The sequence below is a fragment of the Phyllobates terribilis genome, unplaced genomic scaffold (assembly GCF_046119375.1).
Source record: "Phyllobates terribilis strain yellow unplaced genomic scaffold, ASM4611937v1 Scaffold_1__5_contigs__length_1240528914, whole genome shotgun sequence".
NCBI lineage: Eukaryota > Metazoa > Chordata > Amphibia > Anura > Dendrobatidae > Phyllobates > Phyllobates terribilis.
Window position 1 is genome coordinate 301,372,029 of NW_027362761.1, and position 22,580 is coordinate 301,394,608.

Consider the following 22,580-nt stretch of genomic DNA (forward strand, 5'->3'; position numbering starts at 1 on the left):
CATGAGGGGAACCATCGAGAAGTGGTGCAGAGACTGTGGCCCGTGCAACCTGAGAAGGAAGGACCGTGCCAGCCAGAAGACTCCCCTGCAGTCCATCGTCACCCGGCAACCGTTGGAACTGGTAGCCTTGGATCATGTAAAACTGACCCCAAGCAGAAGTGGCTACGTCTACGCGTTAACCATCGTGGATCATTACTCCCGGTTTCTGGTTGTCGTCCCCGTCATGGACTTAACGGCTCAAACAGCAGCTAGAGCCTTCCAGCAGCACTTTTGCCGTCCACACGGGTACCCGGACCAAGTGCTGACGGACCAGGGACCTGCCTTTGAAGCGGAGGTCTTCCAGGAATTCTGCAATCTGTATGGCTGCCGGAAGATAAGGACGACACCCTACCATCCGCAAACTAATGGACTTTGTGAGAAAATGAACCAGGTGGTAATGGATCTTCTAAAAACGTTGCCCCTGGAAGAACGCAGTCTGTGGCCTGAGAAGTTGCCCGATCTGGTGGACCTATACAACCACATCCCGGTAGGTTCCACCAACTGTACCCCGGCTTACCTAATGAGGGCAAGACCTGGTAAGTTACCTGTTGACCTGGAAATGGGAGTCCTGACACCCGAGGACACTTCACCAGAAGCAGACTGGGACACAGAGAGGCAGCAGCAGTACCGGAGAGTACAGGAGAGCGTGGAGCGAAGTCTCTGTCAGGCTAGGGAAAGACAAGAGAAAACTTACAACCAGTATGCTCCCGCTGTTCCCCTGGTACCCGGAGAGCAGGTCTTGAAGAGGAAGAGACGGCTCCACAAGTTGGACGACCAGTGGGAAAAGGACCCGTACACCGTACTGCCCTCAAGCCACGAGAACCCGAAAGTTTGTACCATCAGTAAAGATGGAGGGGAAACCACAGCTATTGTATCCCGGGACCACCTGAAGAAGTGTCCCGAACAACTGAGGAACCCTGAAGAGGAACAAGAAGACCATCGACCCGTAGAGGAAAGGGAAGATATGGTTAGTACTGTGCTCGGGGACTTCCCTCGGTCTTGGACTCAAGTCAATGGTGCAGTTGTGGTACCCGTACTCACCTTCCTCCAACCAGCATCCCAAGCACCTACGGAGCAACAGGTAGAGCTGGAAGAACAGCCGGTCCAGGAGGCAGAAGACTCCACACAAGCAGAACAGGAGGATCAACCCTCTGCATATAGTGAGCCTGCCGTACCCCTAGTGAGACAAAGAGCCGGTAGACAGCTGCCCAGTTTACCCTTGACAGCTCCTACACCCTGTAGTTCAGGGCCAGACAGTCAGCTCCGTAGTTCCACTAGGGCCACTAGAGGCCAGTTACCCGCACGCTGGAGGATTTGAAGTGTATAAATTGTTTTATTTATGTTTATCTGTGTATTGTTGCTTGTGTATAATTTTGTGTTTCCAGTTATTTTTAGGAGTCCTTGGTGGATTTACCGGGAATCCTTGTACATAGTTGGAGCGTAACCCAGGATGGACTAGAGACTGTTAAGGACTCGGGGTAGGACAGACCCCTACCTGGTTACGTCTCCCTGTTTTGGTGAAATGGACACCTTGCTTTCTTCAAAGACTGCACCTGGTTGCGGACACGCCGCAACCATCTTATGTGTTTTTCTTATTGTATTGTTATTGTTATACCTTGTTATGTTTTTCTAAAAAATATGTTTAGTCCCGGAGTACTAAATTTCACTAGGGGGGAATGTGACACCCCAGGGGTCTGGTTGCCACAGTGATAGAGATATTACGTCTGAGAGCAGGTGGGAGGTCCTTTGGTCAGGGATCCTGTGCATGCCACACCTCCTGCCCAGTCTTGGGAGGGGAAGAACTTCCCCTATATAAACCCGGGGCTGAAGCAGGGTTAGCAGTCAAGGAGAGTAGAGACAAGAAACAGTCACAGGAAGAAACAGCAGAAGCTCAGTGGGAGCAATACTACTACAAGTCAGGGGCTGGCAGCTGCACAGCTCGCCCTGACTGAGAAGATTTCGTACCGGACCCGGAGTCCGAGGCTGTGGGGACTAACTCCTACCCAGCAGCAGAATCCGTCAGGCAGGGGATTTCAGGTCCTCTGGCCAAGAAGCCCGAAGGCACGGTCACACGCGTGGGACCAGCACCGCCATCGTGGAGCGGAAGCCATTAGAAGGCCCCGAGTCACCGGCCATACGGGTGAGCACCACACGGTACACTCAGGGACGTGGGCTACTTATACCCGCTTCTAGCAAGGTAGCCAGAAGAGTACAGTCAGTTTGGGAGGCCTACAACTCCACCTGGCCAGGGGAGATCCCATCTGCTCAAGGACTGACCAGGCCCCAATCGCTAGCCAGTACTCTGGGAGGGTCTATCATTGTCACCAGTAAAGACCCTGAACTACACAGTACCGTCTCCGAGTGGTTCCTGCTACCCCATCATCCACATCTGCTGCCCTGAGGAAATACCCCTCCCGTTGGGGGTTATACCATCTACGCTGCACCATCCATCCACCGGCCTCAGCGGACTGTCCTGCAGTGGCAGCTCCATAGCTGCATTCAACGGGTGGCGTAGTCGTACAACATCTACCGCCGATACATCGCCGCTCAGTTTGACTCCCTGGGCACGGACCGGGTCGCCGCCACGAGACTACAACCCTCAAGAGATCCGGCTCCGGGTAAGCTCCCGCGTGCGCAACGCAGCGCGACACAGGCCCAGGGGCGCGTCACATGCACGGGGACGCGCCCCGTTCAATTGCACGTGAGCGCGTCCTCACATTATTACAGGCGTGTACGAGGAGGCAGGGCATATCAAATAGCGTCCAACACGCTGACCCATCAGAGGACTCAGAGCAATGGGTCAGTGTGTAAGGTAGAGTCACGATCACACACTCTGATACACCAGACACAGGTTCACGGTGTCCAGATCCCAGCATGTGTCACAGAAGGCAGAAGGTAACAGACAATGCAGCAAAATAGGGCTGATGGTCATATATGGGATAAACTTATGAGAATAGGCAAAGAAAATCAAATGACACCAGGAGCACGAAAAGGAGACTCCCATGTTCGTTATTAGTGCCATAGATTTACATGGCAACCAAAATAACCCCTAAATCACACACCCAGCAGGTAAGACATGTACACAATGTGCGGCCGCACCATTCATCCAACCTTAATTATCTCCCCCTTGTTCTTGGACATCTAAATTTTCGTGTTGTCCCCCAGTGATGGGTGCTCACTTATATATATATATATTCATTCTTATATTACTCGGCAACACTGTAGGGGGGCATAAATTTTGTCAAACCACAAAAAAAAAAAGGAAGAAGAGCCACCCAATGAGCAACAATAGGAATAATTGGTAGTTATTGACTAGGAATACTACATAGAATAGTAATAATGGTAGATCAACCCTAAGAATAGGCCAAAACTCCCATAGGAGGTCATCATGTAAACCAAAACTGGAGTATTACAATATAAATATAATTTATAGTGTATAAATGTCCGTCTTGATAAGTTTGTACATAAGTAAGGGGGAAACAAAGAGAAAGTCATTGCTCCTGTCAAGGATGTTCAACGCGGTTTATAGAAGCCAGAAAATAGAAGTTCCTCATTTAACCCAGAGGGAGCCAAGCTGTTTAATTTGTAAATCCACTATGATTCCTGTCGCAATAATTCCGGGATAATATCTCTATTACGAATATTCCTTTGGATCGTCTCCAGACCAATTAGACAAATCCCACTGGTATTGCTATTATGAGCGTTCAAAAAGTGTGCAGCAACCGACGTAAGAGTCTTTCCCTTGTCATGATCTTTCCTAGCCGTGTTAATGGTGGACCGATGCTGTTGGAATTAGAGATGAGCGGTGTTAGACTCGAACTGTTCGCCAATCTTAAATTCGAGCTGTTTTGGGCGGTGTTCGAGCCATTCGGCGAACACGAACAATTTGAAAAAAATTCGGCTGTTCGAGGTTATGTTCGATAACTGTTCGTGCACCAAAATCATAACTGGATTTTTTCTCAGTAATGCTGAAAATGAATGTTAATATGCAGTTTGAGTGTACAGCGGGGCGGGGGGAGGGGCAGGGGATGGATCTCTGCAGAAATAATGAAGATCTCCATTTTTTTTTCTCTTTCCCGCATTTACAGTGGGGAGGTGCAATCTGTCAGCCTATCAGCAGTGCACACACGGAGTGAACTGCTTTTTTTCACACAAGCAAGGGCATGTGTCATTGGCAGTGTATGTCACATGTCCTTGCCCAATAAGACCCTGCCATTTTCCCCATCGCTACCATTTTCTCACTGCTGCAGCTGCGTGTTAGACGGCACCGCTGTTGCTGTGTGCGCTATACTTTGTTAATTTCAAGACAATTTTCGCACAAATCTACAGATAGCTTGACGTAGGGAATAGTTGTGATTGCAGTCCTTTTAAGGACTAGGTTACATCATTTCCTACGACTTTTATCAGGCAGGTCTGTGCTCTTAAATAGATAGGTTGGGAGTAAAGACTAATTGTAATTGCAGTCTTTTTCAGGGCTAGGTTACATCAGTTCCTATCACTTTTATCAGGCAGGTCTGTGCTCTTAAATAGATAGGTTGGGAGTAAAGACTAATTGTAATTGCAGTCCTTTTGAGGGCTAGGTTACATCAGTTCCTATCACTTTTTGCCAGGCAGGTCTGTTTTAGTGCTGTGCAAGTTTTTTTCACAGCATTTGGCTAAATCTAGCAAAGCAAATCCTTTTTGACCTCTTGCAGTGTGTGTTAGTCAGTGGAGTAGACTATCTGTGTTGCAAGCTACACCACCTGTGTATAGAATACAAATTTTTTTACTGCACCTAGTGAAGTAAAACCTTTTGGGCATAGCATCATTCTATTAGTCCATCTTAACTAACCTCCACCAGGTTGCAAATTCAAAATTATTTTTATCTGCATCTAGCTCTGAAAAAATATTTCGGCTTGTAGCAGTGTGTGGGACTTGTTCTATTAGTCCATCTATACTAACCTCCACCAGGTTGCAAATTCAAAATAATTTTTTTCTGCATCTAGCTCTGAAAAAAATATTTCGGCTTGTAGCAGTGTGTGGGACTTGTTCTATTAGTCCATCTATACTAACCTCCACCAGGTTGCAAATTCAATATAATTTTTTTCTGCATCTAGCTCTGAAAAAATATTTCGGCTTGTAGCAGTGTGTGGGACTTGTTCTATTAGTCCATCTATACTAACCTCCACCAGGTTGCAAATTCAAAATAATTTATATCTGCATCTAGCTCTGAAAAAATATTTCGGCTTGTAGCAGTGTGTGGGACTTGTTCTTTTAGTCCATCTATACTAGCCTCCACCAGGTTGCAAATTCAATATAATTTTTTTCTGCATCTAGCTCTGAAAAAATATTTCGGCTTGTAGCAGTGTGTGGGACTTGTTCTATTAGTCCATCTATACTAACCTCCACCAGGTTGCAAATTCAAAATAATTTTTATCTGCATCTAGCTCTGAAAAAATATTTCGGCTTGTAGCAGTGTGTGGGACTTGTTCTATTAGTCCATCTATACTAACCTCCACCAGGTTGCAAATTCAATATAATTTTTTTCTGCATCTAGCTCTGAAAAAATATTTCGGCTTGTAGCTGTGTGTGAGACTTGTTCTATTAGTCCATCTATACTAACCTCCACCAGGTTGCAAATTCAATATAATTTTTTTCTGCATCTAGCTCTGAAAAAATATTTCGGCTTGTAGCAGTGTGTGGGACTTCTTCTATTAGTCCATCTATACTAACCTCTACCTGGTTGCAAATTCAATATAATTTTTTTCTGCATCTAACCCAGCCAAAACTTTTGGGCTAATACCACAGTTTGGCCACTCAGCTCTGCTCGGTTCCCATCCATTGTTTTTTGTGCAAACAACTCCAGAGTTGTGAATTAGTTATTCACCAAAATGAGTGGAAAAAGGCCTGCTGCTGGTGGAAAGGGGAATAGGCGTGTTGGGAAGTTAAAAAAAGGTTGTGTCCGTGGGGTATGTGTTAAAGCAACAGTAACATCTGCAGAAGAAAGACAATCTTCCAGCCAAACTAAGATGTCTACTTCTTTTAGCGGTCAATGTGATAAGATCCCTTTCTTACGGCCACGCCAATCACTACAAATTCCAGATGAGGCACAAAAACAGCAGGTGCTTCAACAGATATCAAGTGCTCCTTTAAATGGGCTCTCCTCTACCTCAACTTCAACATCACAAATACTCCAGTCCTCAGAGGTGTCACCCCAATCGCACTTGCTTCCTCACAGCTCCCAAGTCTCCAGCTTCCAGTCTGAGTATGGGGTAGAACAGATGGTTGAGTCTGCAGAGCTGTTTACTCATACTATAGCCTGGGAATCAGGTCGGTTCCAGAGCTTCTGTGAATCCAGACGAAGAAATGATCTGTACTGATGCCCAGAATCTTTATGAGTCTGATCCAGGACCAGACGCAGAAGGTTCTGACCATAATGTCGACCCAAGTTCCCAAACTGTAACTCCTGTTGGTGGAGACAATGAGAAAGACGATGATGAGTCTCAAGTACCTGATTGGAGCGACAACTTTAGTTTTTTGTCAGGGCATGAAGAGGTTGGCTCTGAGGACGACGGGTGTGATAACACACAGGGTGATGATGACGAGGTTGAAGATCCCACTTACTGTCAACCCACAGTCAGCCAGTCGATGAGGTCAGCAGACGAGGTGGAGGAGGATGCTAGTGACGACGAGGTCATGTTGCGCCTTCCTGGACAGAGACGTAGTACTGGAAGCACGTCAACAACTGCATCCTCAAACACAACTCTGCCTCTGACCACAAGTCGTGGTGGCTCTTCAGGTCGCATGGGTGCTAAGCCTTGCATAGCCTGGGCATTTTTTCAGATCAATAAAGATGACCCAACTCGTGTTATCTGTAACATTTGTCAGCAAAAGCTAAGTAGAGGCCAAAAAATACATAGTTTGAGTACTTCATGCATGAACCGGCACATGGATATGAAGCATAGCTTGCAGTGGGAAGCTCACTGTGCTACAATGCGGCCTAGCCGGCCAGGCCGACCGCCGTCTGCCCCATCTTTTGCATTCACGGCCTCTTCATCCTCTGTGACTGGGGGGACAGCAGTCACACCTGTTTTGGGAAGCAGACCTGCCACCTCTTTACCCGCAACAGCCAGCGTGATTGGCAGGTCATCATTTTCTTTGGAGGTGGAAACACCAGCTGGTGTTCAGCGCTGTCCGACATCGATAGCACCACCTTTGGATCAAGGCAACCTAACATGTCCGCCTGCATCTTCCTCACAGACCGGCAGTTTTCCGGGGACACCCTTCTCAACCCCATCTAAGCACAACAGCCAGCCCTCGGTCCCTCAGATGTGGACAAGTAAAAGACCATTTCCTCCTAGCCATGAGAACGCTAAGATTTTGAATTTCACCCTCTGCAAGCTCTTGGCTACAGAAATGCTGCCTTTCCACCTGGTGGACACAGAGGATTTTCGAGACCTTATGTCCATCGCAGTGCCCTAGTACCAGATGCCCAGTCGGCACTACTTCTCAAAGAAAGGTGTGCCTGCGCTACACCAGCATGTCGCACACAACATCACCGCTTCTTTGAGAAACTCTGTGTGTGACAGCGTGCAATTCACCACAGACACTTGGATGAGTAGGCATGGACAGGGGCGTTACATGTCGCTGACTGGGCACTGGGTAACTATGGTGACAGCAGGACAAGGGGCTGCTGTCCTAGTCTTGCCGTCCCCACGAGTTGTGCATCAATCCTCTTTATCTCGAAGTTCCTCCACTGCTTCTGCCTCCTCAACCTCCTCTAGGTCCTCCACCTGCACCCAAAGCCTGTCTGGTCATGCCACAAGTTTTCTAACTGCGCAGAAGGGATCGTGCACACCTCTATACTACGCTGGCAGCAGGACTCAACGTCATTAGGCGGTTTTTACATTGAAATGTCTGGGAAATGTGAGTCACATAACTGAGGAGTTGTGGTCAGCTCTGGAGAACCAGTTTCATGAATGGTTGTCTCCACTGGACCTGAAACCAGGGAAGGCCGTGTGCGACAATGCTGCAAACCTGGGTGCGGCCCTTCGCCGGGGCAATGTCACACACGTGCCTTGTATGGCTCACGTGTTGAACCTGGTTGTCCAGCAATTTTAGCCCACTATCCCGGACTAGATGGCCTTCTGCAGAGGGCACGGTCGCTGTGTGCTCAGTTCCGCCGTTTGCATCCCGCAGCTCAGCGACTTACATCTCTACAGAAGTCGTTGGCCCTTTCACTTCACCGGCTAAAATGCGATATGCCTACCCGGTGGAATTCAACTCTGCACATGTTGCAGCGACTGTGGCAGCACCGACAAGCCCTGGTGCAATACGTTCTGACGTATAGCCTGGGCCAACGAGATCCAGAGGTGGGGCAAATCACGCTGGAGGAGTGGTCTCAGATCAGGGACCTATGCACCCTTCTGCACAGTTTTGAAATGGCGACGAAGATGTTCAGTGCTGACGATGCCATTATCAGCATGACTATTCCGATGATTTACATGCTGGAGCACATGTTAAACAGAATTCGGAGTCAGGTAGTGGCTAGAGATGAGCGTTGTTCTACTCGAACTGTTCGCCAATCTCAAATTCGAGCTGTTTTGGGCGGTGTTCGAGCCGTTCGGCGAACACGAACAATTTGAGAAAAATTCGGCTGTCCGAGGTTATGTTCGATAACTGTTTGTGCACCAAAATCATAACTGGATTTTTTCTCAGTAATGATGAAAATTAATGTTAATACACAGTTTGAGCGTACAGCGGGGTGGGGGGAGGGGCAGGGGATGGATCTCTGCAGGAACAATGAAGATCTCCATTTTTTTTTCTCTTTCCCGCATTTACAGTGGGGAGGTGCAATCTGTCAGCCTATCAGCAGCGCACACACGGAGCGAAGTGCTTTTTTTCACACAAGCAAGGGCATGTGTCATTGGCAGTGTATGTCACATGTCCTTGCCCTATAAGACCAAGCCATTTTCCCCGTCGCCACCATTTTCTCACTGCTGCAGCTGCGTGTTAGACGGCACCGCTGTTGCTGTGTGCGCCATACCTTGTTAATTTCAAGCCAATTTTCGCACAAATATACAGATAGCTTGGGAGTAGGGAATAGTTGTGATTGCAGTCCTTTTAAGGACTAGGTTACAGCATTTCCTACGACTTTTATCAGGGAGGTCTGTGCTCTTAAATAGATCGGTTGTGGGAGTAAAGACTAATTGTAATTGCAGTCCTTTTCAGGACTAGGTTACATGAGTTCCTATCAGTTTTTGCCAGGCAGGTCTGTGCCAATGCTGTGCAAGTTCTTTTCACAGCATTTGGCTGAATCTAGCAAAGCTAATCCTTTTTGGCCTATTGCAGAGTGTGTTAGTCAGTGGAGTAGCCTATCTGTGTTGCAAGATATACCACCTGTGTATAGAATACCAATTTTTTTACTGCACCTAGTGAAGTAAAATCTTTTGGGCATAGCATCATTCTATTAGTCCATCTATACTGACCTCCATCAGGTTGCAAATTAAAACTAATTTTTATCTGCATCTACAGTACCTCTGAAAAAATGTTTGGGCTTCTAGCAGTGTGTGGGACTTGTTCTATTAGTCCATCTATACTGACCTCCATCAGGTTGCAAACTGAATATATTTTTTTCTGCATCTACCTCTGAAAAAATATTGGGCTTCTAGCTGTGTGTGGGTCTTGTTCTATTAATCCATTTATACTGACCTCCATCAGGTTGCAAACTGAATATATTTTTTTCTGCATCTACCTCTGAAAAAATATTTGGCCTTCTAGTAGTGTGTCGGACTTTCTCTATTAGTCCATCTATACTGACCTCCATCAGGTTGCAAATTAAAACTAATTTTTATCTGCATCTACAGTACCTCTGAAAAAATATTTGGGCTTCTAGCAGTGTGTGGGACTTGTTCTATTAGTCCATCTATACTGACCTCCATCAGGTTGCAAACTGAATATATTTTTTTCTGCATCTACCTCTGAAAAAATATTGGGCTTCTAGCTGTGTGTGGGTCTTGTTCTATTAATCCATCTATACTGACCTCCATCAGGTTGCAAACTGAATATATTTTTTTCTGCATCTACCTCTGAAAAAATATTTGGCCTTCTAGTAGTGTGTCGGACTTTCTCTATTAGTCCATCTATACTGACCTCCATCAGGTTGCAAATTAAAACTAATTTTTATCTGCATCTACAGTACCTCTGAAAAAATATTTGGGCTTCTAGCAGTGTGTGGGACTTGTTCTATTACTCCATCTATACTGACCTCCATCAGGTTGCAAACTGAATATATTTTTTTCTGCATCTACCTCTGAAAAAATATTGGGCTTCTAGCTGTGTGTGGGTCTTGTTCTATTAATCCATCTATACTGACCTCCATCAGGTTGCAAACTGAATATATTTTTTTCTGCATCTACCTCTGAAAAAATATTTGGCCTTCTAGTAGTATGTCGGACTTTCTCTATTAGTCCATCTATACTGACATCCATCAGGTTGCAAATTAAAACTAATTTTTATCTGCATCTACAGTACCTCTGAAAAAATATTTGGGCTTCTAGCAGTGTGTGGGACTTGTTCTATTAGTCCATCTATACTGACCTCCATCAGGTTGCAAACTGAATATAGTTTTTTCTGCATCTACCTCTGAAAAAATATTGGGCTTCTAGCTGTGTGTGGGTCTTGTTCTATTAATCAATCTATACTGACCTCCATCAGGTTGCAAACTGAATATATTTTTTTCTGCATCTACCTCTGAAAAAATATTTGGCCTTCTAGTAGTGTGTCGGACTTTCTCTATTAGTCCATCTATACTGACCTCCATCAGGTTGCAAACTGAATATAATTTTTTTCTGCATCTAGCTCTGAAAAAATATTTGGCCTTCTAGTAGTGTGTCGGACTTTCTCTATTAGTCCATCTATACTGACCTCCATCAGGTTGCAAATTAAAACAAATTTTTATCTGCATCTACAGTACCTCTGAAAAAATATTTGGGCGTCTAGCAGTGTGTGGGACTTGTTCTATTAGTCCATCTATACTGACCTCCATCAGGTTGCAAACTGAATATATTTTTTCTGCATCTACCTCTGAAAAAATATTGGGCTTCTAGCTGTGTGTGGGTCTTGTTCTATTAATCCATCTATACTGACCTCCATCAGGTTGCAAACTGAATATAATTTTTTTCTGCATCTAGCTCTGAAAAAATATTTGGCCTTCTAGTAGTGTGTCGGACTTTCTCTATTAGTCCATCTATACTGACCTCCATCAGGTTGCAAATTAAAACTAATTTTTATCTGCATCTACAGTACCTCTGAAAAAATATTTGGGCTTCTAGCTGTGTGTGGGACTTGTTGTATTAGTCCATCTATACTGACCTCCATCAGGTTGCAAACTGAATATATTTTTTTCTGCATCTACCTCTGAAAAAATATTTGGCCTTCTAGTAGTGTGTCGGACTTTCTCTATTAGTCCATCTATACTGACCTCCATCAGGTTGCAAATTAAAAATAATTTTTATCTGCATCTACAGTACCTCTGAAAAAATATTTGGGCTTCTAGCTGTGTGCGGGACTTGTTGTATTAGTCCATCTATACTGACCTCCATCAGGTTGCAAACTGAATATATTTTTTTCTGCATCTACCTCTGAAAAAATATTTGGCCTTCTAGTAGTGTGTCGGACTTTCTCTATTAGTCCATCTATACTGACCTCCATCAGGTTGCAAATTAAAACTAATTTTTATCTGCATCTACAGTACCTCTGAAAAAATATTTGGGCTTCTAGCAGTGTGTGGGACTTGTTCTATTAGTCCATCTATACTGACCTCCATCAGGTTGCAAACTGAATATATTTTTTTCTGCATCTACCTCTGAAAAAATATTGGGCTTCTAGCTGTGTGTGGGTCTTGTTCTATTAATCCATCTATACTGACCTCCATCAGGTTGCAAACTGAATATATTTTTTTCTGCATCTACCTCTGAAAAAATATTTGGCCTTCTAGTAGTGTGTCGGACTTTCACTATTAGTCCATCTATACTGACCTCCATCAGGTTGCAAATTAAAACTAATTTTTATCTGCATCTACAGTACCTCTGAAAAAATATTTGGGCTTCTAGCAGTGTGTGGGACTTGTTCTATTAGTCCATCTATACTGACCTCCATCAGGTTGCAAACTGAATATATTTTTTCTGCATCTACCTCTGAAAAAATATTGGGCTTCTAGCTGTGTGTGGGTCTTGTTCTATTAATCCATCTATACTGACCTCCATCAGGTTGAAAACTGAATATAATTTTTTTCTGCATCTAGCTCTGAAAAAATATTTGGCCTTCTAGTAGTGTGTCTGACTTTCTCTATTAGTCCATCTATACTGACCTCCATCAGGTTGCAAATTAAAACTAATTTTTATCTGCATCTACAGTACCTCTGAAAAAATATTTGGGCTTCTAGCTGTGTGTGGGACTTGTTGTATTAGTCCATCTATACTGACCTCCATCAGGTTGCAAACTGAATATATTTTTTTCTGCATCTACCTCTGAAAAAATATTTGGCCTTCTAGTAGTGTGTCGGACTTTCTCTATTAGTCCATCTATACTGACCTCCATCAGGTTGCAAATTAAAACTAATTTTTATCTGCATCTACAGTACCTCTGAAAAAATATTTGGGCTTCTAGCTGTGTGCGGGACTTGTTGTATTAGTCCATCTATACTGACCTCCATCAGGTTGCAAACTGAATATATATTTTTCTGCATCTACCTCTGAAAAAATATTGGGCTTCTAGCTGTGTGTGGGTCTTGTTCTATTAATCCATCTATACTGACCTCCATCAGGTTGCAAACTGAATATATTTTTTTCTGCATCTACCTCTGAAAAAATATTTGGCCTTCTAGTAGTGTGTCGGACTTTCACTATTAGTCCATCTATACTGACCTCCATCAGGTTGCAAATTAAAACTAATTTTTATCTGCATCTACAGTACCTCTGAAAAAATATTTGGGCTTCTAGCAGTGTGTGGGACTTGTTCTATTAGTCCATCTATACTGACCTCCATCAGGTTGCAAACTGAATATATTTTTTTCTGCATCTACCTCTGAAAAAATATTGGGCTTCTAGCTGTGTGTGGGTCTTGTTCTATTAATCCATCTATACTGACCTCCATCAGGTTGCAAACTGAATATATTTTTTTCTGCATCTACCTCTGAAAAAATATTTGGCCTTCTAGTAGTGTGTCGGACTTTCACTATTAGTCCATCTATACTGACCTCCATCAGGTTGCAAATTAAAACTAATTTTTATCTGCATCTACAGTACCTCTGAAAAAATATTTGGGCTTCTAGCAGTGTGTGGGACTTGTTCTATTAGTCCATCTATACTGACCTCCATCAGGTTGCAAACTGAATATATTTTTTTCTGCATCTACCTCTGAAAAAATATTGGGCTTCTAGCTGTGTGTGGGTCTTGTTCTATTAATCTATCTATACTGACCTCCATCAGGTTGCAAACTGAATATATTTTTTTCTGCATCTACCTCTGAAAAAATATTTGGCCTTCTAGTAGTGTGTCGGACTTTCTCTATTAGTCCATCTATACTGACCTCCATCAGGTTGCAAATTAAAACTAATTTTTATCTGCATCTACAGTACCTCTGAAAAAATATTTGGGCTTCTAGCAGTGTGTGGGACTTGTTCTATTAGTCCATCTATACTGACCTCCATCAGGTTGCAAACTGAATATATTTTTTCTGCATCTACCTCTGAAAAAATATTGGGCTTCTAGCTGTGTGTGGGTCTTGTTCTATTAATCCATCTATACTGACCTCCATCAGGTTGCAAACTGAATATAATTTTTTTCTGCATCTAGCTCTGAAAAAATATTTGGCCTTCTAGTAGTGTGTCTGACTTTCTCTATTAGTCCATCTATACTGACCTCCATCAGGTTGCAAATTAAAACTAATTTTTATCTGCATCTACAGTACCTCTGAAAAAATATTTGGGCTTCTAGCTGTGTGTGGGACTTGTTGTATTAGTCCATCTATACTGACCTCCATCAGGTTGCAAACTGAATATATTTTTTTCTGCATCTACCTCTGAAAAAATATTTGGCCTTCTAGTAGTGTGTCGGACTTTCTCTATTAGTCCATCTATACTGACCTCCATCAGGTTGCAAATTAAAACTAATTTTTATCTGCATCTACAGTACCTCTGAAAAAATATTTGGGCTTCTAGCTGTGTGCGGGACTTGTTGTATTAGTCCATCTATACTGACCTCCATCAGGTTGCAAGCTGAATATATATTTTTCTGCATCTACCTCTGAAAAAATATTGGGCTTCTAGCTGTGTGTGGGTCTTGTTCTATTAATCCATCTATACTGACCTCCATCAGGTTGCAAACTGAATATATTTTTTTCTGCATCTACCTCTGAAAAAATATTTGGCCTTCTAGTAGTGTGTCGGACTTTCACTATTAGTCCATCTATACTGACCTCCATCAGGTTGCAAATTAAAACTACTTTTTATCTGCATCTACAGTACCTCTGAAAAAATATTTGGGCTTCTAGCAGTGTGTGGGACTTGTTCTATTAGTCCATCTATACTGACCTCCATCAGGTTGCAAACTGAATATATTTTTTTCTGCATCTACCTCTGAAAAAATATTGGGCTTCTAGCTGTGTGTGGGTCTTGTTCTATTAATCTATCTATACTGACCTCCATCAGGTTGCAAACTGAATATATTTTTTTCTGCATCTACCTCTGAAAAAATATTTGGCCTTCTAGTAGTGTGTCGGACTTTCCCTATTAGTCCATCTATACTGACCTCCATCAGGTTGCAAATTAAAACTAATTTTTATCTGCATCTACAGTACCTCTGAAAAAATATTTGGGCTTCTAGCAGTGTGTGGGACTTGTTCTATTCGTCCATCTATACTGACCTCCATCAGGTTGCAAACTGAATATATTTTTTTCTGCATCTACCTCTGAAAAAATATTGGGCTTCTAGCTGTGTGTGGGTCTTGTTCTATTAATCCATCTATACTGACCTCCATCAGGTTGCAAACTGAATATATTTTTTTCTGCATCTACCTCTGAAAAAATATTTGGCCTTCTAGTAGTGTGTCGGACTTTCTCAATTAGTCCATCTATACTGACCTCCATCAGGTTGCAAATTAAAACTAATTTTTATCTGCATCTACAGTACCTCTGAAAAAATATTTGGGCTTCTAGCAGTGTGTGGGACTTGTTCTATTACTCCATCTATACTGACCTCCATCAGGTTGCAAACTGAATATATTTTTTTCTGCATCTACCTCTGAAAAAATATTGGGCTTCTAGCTGTGTGTGGGTCTTGTTCTATTAATCCATCTATACTGACCTCCATCAGGTTGCAAACTGAATATATTTTTTTCTGCATCTACCTCTGAAAAAATATTTGGCCTTCTAGTAGTGTGTCGGACTTTCTCTATTAGTCCATCTATACTGACCTCCATCAGGTTGCAAATTAAAACTAATTTTTATCTGCATCTACAGTACCTCTGAAAAAATATTTGGGCTTCTAGCAGTGTGTGGGACTTGTTCTATTAGTCCATCTATACTGACCTCCATCAGGTTGCAAACTGAATATAGTTTTTTCTGCATCTACCTCTGAAAAAATATTGGGCTTCTAGCTGTGTGTGGGTCTTGTTCTATTAATCAATCTATACTGACCTCCATCAGGTTGCAAACTGAATATATTTTTTTCTGCATCTACCTCTGAAAAAATATTTGGCCTTCTAGTAGTGTGTCGGACTTTCTCTATTAGTCCATCTATACTGACCTCCATCAGGTTGCAAACTGAATTTAATTTTTTTCTGCATCTAGCTCTGAAAAAATATTTGGCTTTCTAGTAGTGTGTCGGACTTTCTCTATTAGTCCATCTATACTGACCTCCATCAGGTTGCAAATTAAAACTAATTTTTATCTGCATCTACAGTACCTCTGAAAAAATATTTGGGCTTCTAGCAGTGTGTGGGACTTGTTCTATTAGTCCATCTATACTGACCTCCATCAGGTTGCAAACTGAATATATTTTTTCTGCATCTACCTCTGAAAAAATATTGGGCTTCTAGCTGTGTGTGGGTCTTGTTCTATTAATCCATCTATACTGACCTCCATCAGGTTGCAAACTGAATATAATTTTTTTCTGCATCTAGCTCTGAAAAAATATTTGGCCTTCTAGTAGTGTGTCGGACTTTCTCTATTAGTCCATCTATACTGACCTCCATCAGGTTGCAAATTAAAACTAATTTTTATCTGCATCTACAGTACCTCTGAAAAAATATTTGGGCTTCTAGCTGTGTGTGGGACTTGTTGTATTAGTCCATCTATACTGACCTCCATCAGGTTGCAAACTGAATATATTTTTTTCTGCATCTACCTCTGAAAAAATATTTGGCCTTCTAGTAGTGTGTCGGACTTTCTCTATTAGTCCATCTATACTGACCTCCATCAGGTTGCAAATTAAACATAATTTTTATCTGCATCTACAGTACCTCTGAAAAAATATTTGGGCTTCTAGCTGTGTGCGGGACTTGTTGTATTAGTCCATCTATACTGACCTCCATCAGGTTGCAAACTGAATATATTTTTTTCTGCATCTACCTCTGAAAAAATATTTTGCCTTCTAGTAGTGTGTCGGACTTTCTCTATTAGACCATCTATACTGACCTCCATCAGGTTGCAAATTAAAACTAATTTTTATCTGCATCTACAGTACCTCTGAAAAAATATTTGGGCTTCTAGCAGTGTGTGGGACTTGTTCTATTAGTCCATCTATACTCACCTCCATCAGGTTGCAAACTGAATATATTTTTTTCTGCATCTACCTCTGAAAAAATATTGGGCTTCTAGCTGTGTGTGGGACTTGTTCTATTAATCCATCTATACTGACCTCCATCAGGTTGCAAACTGAATATATTTTTTTCTGCATCTACCTCTGAAAAAATATTTGGCCTTCTAGTAGTGTGTCGGACTTTCACTATTAGTCCATCTATACTGACCTCCATCAGGTTGCAAATTAAAACTAATTTTTATCTGCATCTACAGTACCTCTGAAAAAATATTTGGGCTTCTAGCAGTGTTTGGGACTTGTTCTATTAGTCCATCTATACTGACCTCCATCAGGTTGCAAACTGAATATATTTTTTTCTGCATCTACCTCTGAAAAAATATTGGGCTTCTAGCTGTGTGTGGGTCTTGTTCTATTAATCTATCTATACTGACCTCCATCAGGTTGCAAACTGAATATATTTTTTTCTGCATCTACCTCTGAAAAAATATTTGGCCTTCTAGTAGTGTGTCGGACTTTCTCTATTAGTCCATCTATACTGACCTCCATCAGGTTGCAAACTGAATTTAATTTTTTTCTGCATCTAGCTCTGAAAAAATATTTGGCTTTCTAGTAGTGTGTCGGACTTTCTCTATTAGTCCATCTATACTGACCTCCATCAGGTTGCAAATTAAAACTAATTTTTATCTGCATCTACAGTACCTCTGAAAAAATATTTGGGCTTCTAGCAGTGTGTGGGACTTGTTCTATTAGTCCATCTATACTGACCTCCATCAGGTTGCAAACTGAATATATTTTTTCTGCATCTACCTCTGAAAAAATATTGGGCTTCTAGCTGTGTGTGGGTCTTGTTCTATTAATCCATCTATACTGACCTCCATCAGGTTGCAAACTGAATATAATTTTTTTCTGCATCTAGCTCTGAAAAAATATTTGGCCTTCTAGTAGTGTGTCGGACTTTCTCTATTAGTCCATCTATACTGACCTCCATCAGGTTGCAAATTAAAACTAATTTTTATCTGCATCTACAGTACCTCTGAAAAAATATTTGGGCTTCTAGCTGTGTGTGGGACTTGTTGTATTAGTCCATCTATACTGACCTCCATCAGGTTGCAAACTGAATATATTTTTTTCTGCATCTACCTCTGAAAAAATCTTTGGCCTTCTAGTAGTGTGTCGGACTTTCTCTATTAGTCCATCTATACTGACCTCCATCAGGTTGCAAATTAAAAATAATTTTTATCTGCATCTACAGTACCTCTGAAAAAATATTTGGGCTTCTAGCTGTGTGCGGGACTTGTTGTATTAGTCCATCTATACTGACCTCCATCAGGTTGCAAACTGAATATATTTTTTTCTGCATCTACCTCTGAAAAAATATTTGGCCTTCTAGTAGTGTGTCGGACTTTCTCTATTAGTCCATCTATACTGACCTCCATCAGGTTGCAAATTAAAACTAATTTTTATCTGCATCTACAGTACCTCTGAAAAAATATTTGGGCTTCTAGCAGTGTGTGGGACTTGTTCTATTAGTCCATCTATACTGACCTCCATCAGGTTGCAAACTGAATATATTTTTTTCTGCATCTACCTCTGAAAAAATATTGGGCTTCTAGCTGTGTGTGGGTCTTGTTCTATTAATCCATCTATACTGACCTCCATCAGGTTGCAAACTGAATATATTTTTTTCTGCATCTACCTCTGAAAAAATATTTGGCCTTCTAGTAGTGTGTCGGACTTTCACTATTAGTCCATCTATACTGACCTCCATCAGGTTGCAAATTAAAACTAATTTTTATCTGCATCTACAGTACCTCTGAAAAAATATTTGGGCTTCTAGCAGTGTGTGGGACTTGTTCTATTAGTCCATCTATACTGACCTCCATCAGGTTGCAAACTGAATATATTTTTTTCTGCATCTACCTCTGAAAAAATATTGGGCTTCTAGCTGTGTGTGGGTCTTGTTCTATTAATCTATCTATACTGACCTCCATCAGGTTGCAAACTGAATATATTTTTTTCTGCATCTACCTCTGAAAAAATATTTGGCCTTCTAGTAGTGTGTCGGACTTTCTCTACTAGTCCATCTATACTGACCTCCATCAGGTTGCAAATTAAAACTAATTTTTATCTGCATCTACAGTACCTCTGAAAAAATATTTGGGCTTCTAGCAGTGTGTGGGACTTGTTCTATTAGTCCATCTATACTGACCTCCATCAGGTTGCAAACTGAATATATTTTTTTCTGCATCTACCTCTGAAAAAATATTGGGCTTCTAGCTGTGTGTGGGTCTTGTTCTATTAATCCATCTATACTGACCTCCATCAGGTTGCAAACTGAATATATTTTTTTCTGCATCTACCTCTGAAAAAATATTTGGCCTTCTAGTAGTGTGTCGGACTTTCTCTATTAGTCCATCTATACTGACCTCCATCAGGTTGCAAATTCAAAATAATTTTTTTCTGCATCTAACCCAGCCAATAGTTTTGGCTCAATACCACAGTTTGGCCACTCAGCTCTGCTCGGTTACCATCCATTGTTTTTTTGTGCAAACAACTCCAGAGTTGTGAATTAGTTAACCACCAACATGAGTGGAAAAAGGCCTGCTGCTGGTGGAAAGGGGAATAGGCGTGTTGGGAAGGGGAAAAAAGGTTGTGTCCGTGGGGTAGGTGTTAAAGCAACAGTAACATCTGCAGAAGAAAGACCATCTTCCAGCCAAACTAAAATGTCTACTTCTTTTAGCGGACAATGTGATAAGATCCCTTTCTTACGGCCACGCCAATCGCTACAAATTCCAGATGAGGCACAAAAACAGCAGGTGCTTCAACGGATATCAAGTGCTCCTTTAAGTGGGCTCTCCTCCACATCAACTTCAACATCACAAATACTCCAGTCCTCAAAGGTGTCACCCAAATCGCACTTGCTTCCTCACAGCTCCCAAATCTCCAGCTGCCCGTCTGAGTATGAGGTAGAACAGATGGTTGAGTCTGCAGAGCTGTTTACTCATACTATAGCCTGGGAATCAGAGGTCGACTCCAGCGCTTCTGTGAATCCAGACGAGGAAATGATCTGCACTGATGCCCAGAATCTTTATGAGTCGGATCCAGGACCAGACGCAGAAGGTTCTGACCATAATGTAGACCCTCATTCCCAAACTGTAACTCCTGTTGGTGGAGACAATGAGGAAGACGATGATAAGACTCAAATACCTGATTGGAGCGACAACTTTAGTTTTTTGTCAGGGCAGGAACAGGTTGGCTCTGAGGACGACGGGTGTGATAACGCACAGGGTGATGATGATGAGGTCGGAGATCCCACTTACTGTCAACCCACAGTCAGCCAAGAGATGAGGTCAGCAGAGGAGGTGGAGGAAGATGCTAGTGACGACGAGGTCAGGTTGCGCCTTCCTGGACAGAGACGTAGTACTGGAAGCACGTCAACAACTGCATCCTCAAACACAACTCTGCCTCTCACCACAAGTCGTGGTGGCTCTTCAGGTCGCATGGGTGCTAAGCCTTGCATAGCCTGGGCATTTTTTCAGATCGATAAAGATGACCCAACTCGTGTTATCTGTAACATTTGTCAGCAAAAGCTAAGTAGAGGCCAAAAAATACATAGTTTGAGTACTTCATGCATGAACCGGCACATGGACATGAAGCATAAGTTGCAGTGGGAGGCTCAGTGTGCTACAATGCGGCCTAGCCGGCCGGGCCAACCACCGTCTGCCATATCTTGTGCATCCGCGGCCTCTTCATCCTCTGTGACTGGGGGGACAGCAGTCACACCTGTTTTGGGGCGCAGACCTGCCACCTCTTTACCCGCAACAGCCAGCGTGATTGGCAGGTCATCATTTTCTTTGGAGGTGGTAACAGCAGCTGGTGTTGAGCGCTGTCCGACATCGATAGCACCACCTTTGGATCAAGGCAACCTAACATGTCCGCCTGCATCTTCCTCACAGACCGGCAGTTTGCCGGGGACACCCTTATCAACCCCGTCTAAGCACAATAGCCAGCCCTCGGTCCTTCAGATGTGGACAAGTAAAAGACCATTTCCTCCTAGCCATGAGAAAGCTAAGAGGTTGAATTTCACCATCTGCAAGCTCTTGGCTACAGAAATGCTGCCTTTCCGCCTGGTGGACACAGAGGATTTTCGAGACCTTATGTCCGTCGCAGTGCCCCAGTACCAGATGCCCAGTCGGCACTACTTCTCAAAGAAAGGTGTGCCTGCGCTCCACCAGCATGTCGCACACAACATCACTGCTTCTTTGAGAAACTCTGTGTGTGACAGGGTGCATTTCACCACAGACACTTGGACGAGTAGGCATGGAGAGGGGCGTTACATGTCGCTGACTGGGCACTGGGTAACTATGGTGACAGCAGGACAAGGGGCTGCTGTCCAAGTCTTGCCGTCCTCACGAGTTGTGCGTCAATCCTCTTTATGTCAAAGTTCCTCCACTGCTTCTGCCTCCTCAACCTCCTCTCGGTCTTCCACCTGCACCCAAAGCCTGTCTGGTCATGCCACAAGCTTTCTAACTGCGCAGAAGGGATCCTGCACACCTCCTTACTATGCTGGCAGTAGGGCTCAACGTCATCAGGCGGTTTTTACATTGAAATGTCTGGGAAATGTGAGTCACACAGCTGAGGAGTTGTGGTCAGCTCTGGAGAACCAATTTCATGAATGGTTGTCTCCACTGGACCTGAAACCAGGGAAGGCCGTGTGCGACAATGCTGCAAACCTGGGTGCGGCCCTTCGCCGGGGCAATGTCACACACGTGCCTTGTATGGCTCACGTGTTGAACCTGGTTGTCCAGCAATTTTTAGCCCACTATCCCAGACTAGATGGCCTTCTGCAGAGGGCACGGTCGCTGTGTGCTCACTTCCGCCGTTCGCATCCCGCAGCTCAGCGACTTACATCTCTACAGAAGTCGTTGGGCCTGCCACTTCACCGGCTAAAATGCGATGTGCCTACCCGGTGGAATTCAACTCTGCACATGTTGCAGCGCCTGTGGCAGCACCGACAAGCCCTGGTGCAATACGTTCTGACGTATAGCCTGGGCCAACGAGATTCAGAGGTGGGGCAAATCACGCTGGAGGAGTGGTCTCAGATCAGGGACCTATGCACCCTTCTGCACAGTTTTGAAATGGCGACGAAGATGTTTAGTGCTGACGATGCCATTATCAGCATGACTATTCCGGTGATTTACATGCTGGAGCACATGTTAAACAGAATTCGGAGTCAGGTGGTGGCACAAGAGGAGGTGGAGGAAGCAGAGGAGGAGGAGTTGTATGCGGTAGGGATAACATCTGCAAGGTCCAGAAGGTCGGCAGCACCAAGGCGGCAGGCATGTGAGGGTGGGGGAGATGGTTTTACCAGGGCGCATGGTAGCAGCCAAACTAGTGAGGAAGGTGCAGGAGCCCAGGAAGAAGTGGAGGGCGAACTGATGGAAGACTCATCAGATGAGGGAGACCTTGATCACATTTCTGTTGTGCGAGGTTGGGGGGAGAGGACAGAGGAAGGAAGCATGATTGTTACCTCGCCACCAACACAACAGGGACTTGGTGCTTCTGGATGCGCAACACACATGAGTGCCTTCTTGCTGCACTACCTGCAACATGACCCTCGAATTGTGAGAATTAGAAATAATCCTGACTACTGGGTTGCCACACTGTTAGATCCCCGGTACAAAAGTAAATTTGCAGAAATTATTCCTGCCATAGAAAGGGATGCACGCATGCAGGAGTATC